Genomic DNA, 2662 nt, shown 5'->3' with positions numbered 1-2662 from the left:
GTCTTGCCCTATCATTGCTTCCCCACAAAGTCTCTTCCAGAAAATGTGAGTATGGTTGAAGTGGCTGCAGCAAGTGAGACGTAGCTGATGGTCAGATAGGTTACATAAGCTTTGCATGAAACTGTTAAATCATGTATCTGCTTGACTGACCCTGGTGATTATCCAAAAGCTATTTACAGTGGAATCAATCAATCAGTGAGATCATTGCTCTCCTCCCTCGCTTCCCAATACCTGGATTCTAGCAGATCCAGGTAAATCAACTGCGCCTTCATAATGAAAACAGAAATTTAATTATTCACAAGCATTCCCCTTGAGCTTTCTCTGGGCTTTTTGTGAATGATTAACAGAGCAGCTGCTCCAGACAGCACTCTCAATCCCTGCTTGCCGGCCTGTTAAAAGCAGTGACTCATCAGCACATGACGTCAAACTCTCCTCTCCTCTGAAATGGCAGGAAGGAGGTTTCATTAAAAAGATAAAAAAAGGTATCAACACAACATCCTGCACTTCCTCCCGAGCACATGGGGTTTGGGCAGGGGTCATCTCTGCTGCTGCTGCCTGGAGAGCTGCACTGTGTGGATGCACCAACGGCTCTCCAAGGGGAAAACTTTGCTGTGGAATACTGAAGACACAAAACACACTTCCTTGGGCAAGTTCACTTATTAGTGACTCAAAAATCAAAAAAAAACCCCAGCATTAGGCCTTTTGGTAAGCCCTGCTTGTGTATCTCGCAGGAAACTCCTCCCTGAGCCCTCCACATGCTCGCAGTGAGGTGGGACTACCTTCACAAGATGCTTGGCCAACCCAAAGTGGCTGTTCTTAACAGCTACTGGTCCTTGAAATTGGCCAAAGAACACTTGCCAATAATACCTGATGAGGGTGCCCAAACAGACATGCTGAGAAGCATCCACAAGTCCAACAGCCCAGTTCAAGATCCCCAACTTGCCTCCAAGCCTTGCTAAGGCTGTGCTGAAACCACAGAATCATAACATCATTTTAGTTGGAAGAGACCTTTAAGATCATTGAGTCCAACCACTCCCCCAGCACTGCCAGGTCACCACTAAACCATGTCCCTCAGCACCACAGCCTGGAAACACCTCCAGGGACGGGGACTCCACCACCGCTCTGGGCAGCCTGGGCTAGGCCTGGACAACGCTTCTTTGGAAGCAAATTTCCCTAATATCCAACCTAAACCTTGCCAGGCACAACCTGAGGCTGTTTGCTCTTGTCATATTGCTTGTTCCTTGGGAGCAGAGCCTGACCCCCACCTGGCTCCAGACTCCTCTCAGGGAGTTGTCAGAGCCAGAAGGTCTCCCCCCATCCTCCTTTGCTCCAGGCTCAACACCCCCAGGTCCCTCAGCTGCTCCTCACCACACTTGGGCTCTAGACCCTTCCCAAGCAGCTTCATTGCCCTTCTCTGGCCATGCTCCAGTCCCTCCAGGTCCTTCCTGGAGTGAGAAGCCCAAAACTGAACTCCGTATTCAAGATGCAGTCTCACCAGTGCCCAGCCCAGGGGATGATCCCTGCCCTGCTCCTGCTGGCCACACCAGTGCTGATCCAAGCCAGGATGCTAGTCACCTTCTTGGCCACCTGGGCATGCACTGGCTCATCTTTAGTAAGCTCTTGACCAACCTCCCCAGGTCCTTTCCCCCCAGGCAGCTTTCCAGATACAAAAAAGCCCCAAATCTCCCGTGAAGGCAGCCATGATTCCCTGTCTTTGTGAAGAACCTGGGGGCAGTGCCACAAATGTTAGAAGCAGCAGAAGAGACCTAGAAAGAGGCAGTTTCTCTGCAGTTAAAATTCAGATTTTCACTCCAGCCAGCCAATCCTTCTGCCACATGGACAGCAGCATTTTACCCAGAAAATCTGCAAAGTAACACAGAGAGGAACAGGCTGGGGAATTTGTGATTTAGCTCTTCGATGGGATTCATTCTTGACATCTGTGGGACTTGATTTGCTCATCCCAGGCAGCAGCGGCTCGCTCCTCAGCTGGGAGCAGGAGACAGGAGGTATATTTAGGTGCATCCTGGCTGCCCCGAGGGCAGCATCGCTCACAGCTCCCCACCTCCTCCAGCAGCAACACTGCTCTGAGCTCGGTCTCCTCCCCAGAGGCAGCAAATTGGGGAGTAAAGCTGAGCTGTGGATAGAGCGTGGCAACGTGGGTTTGTGCCAGGGCTGGCAAATGCTGCTCGAGCAGCATCTCTCTTCCACAGAGATGGAAACATCTCAGCAAAAACGCTCCCTGGGTGCCCGAGTGAACCCTGGACAACAGAGCACTCTAAAACGGGAGTGAAAGGACTCACGTTGCTCATCTTGCTGGAACTGATCAGCAATGATGTGCTAACAGATTTGAATTCTGGACATGCCTCATAATGCCGAGCTCAGCCCGTAAATAACATTTCAATCTGAAAGAGCACCAAGCCACCACCTGATCTCCTGGCACCAACAGGCTGTGCAAAGCATCACTGTATGGCAAAATTCATCAGAGCTGTGCCCAGCGCTGACATTGCTTGAGGAGAAATGGGGAATACATCACCAAAAAAGTGGGCATTCCTCAGGCAAGGCTTCCCAAAAGACTCCACATTCTTGGCAGAAACAAGGGGGGTAAAAGGGGCAAGAAGGGGGGCAAGAAGGGGGGCAAGAAGGGGGGCAAGAAGGGGGGCAA

Source organism: Merops nubicus, unplaced genomic scaffold, assembly GCF_000691845.1.
Source record: "Merops nubicus isolate BGI_N331 unplaced genomic scaffold, ASM69184v1 scaffold4563, whole genome shotgun sequence".
In the NCBI taxonomy this organism is placed as follows: Eukaryota; Metazoa; Chordata; class Aves; order Coraciiformes; family Meropidae; genus Merops; species Merops nubicus.
Note: the sequence above shows the minus strand (reverse complement) of the source record.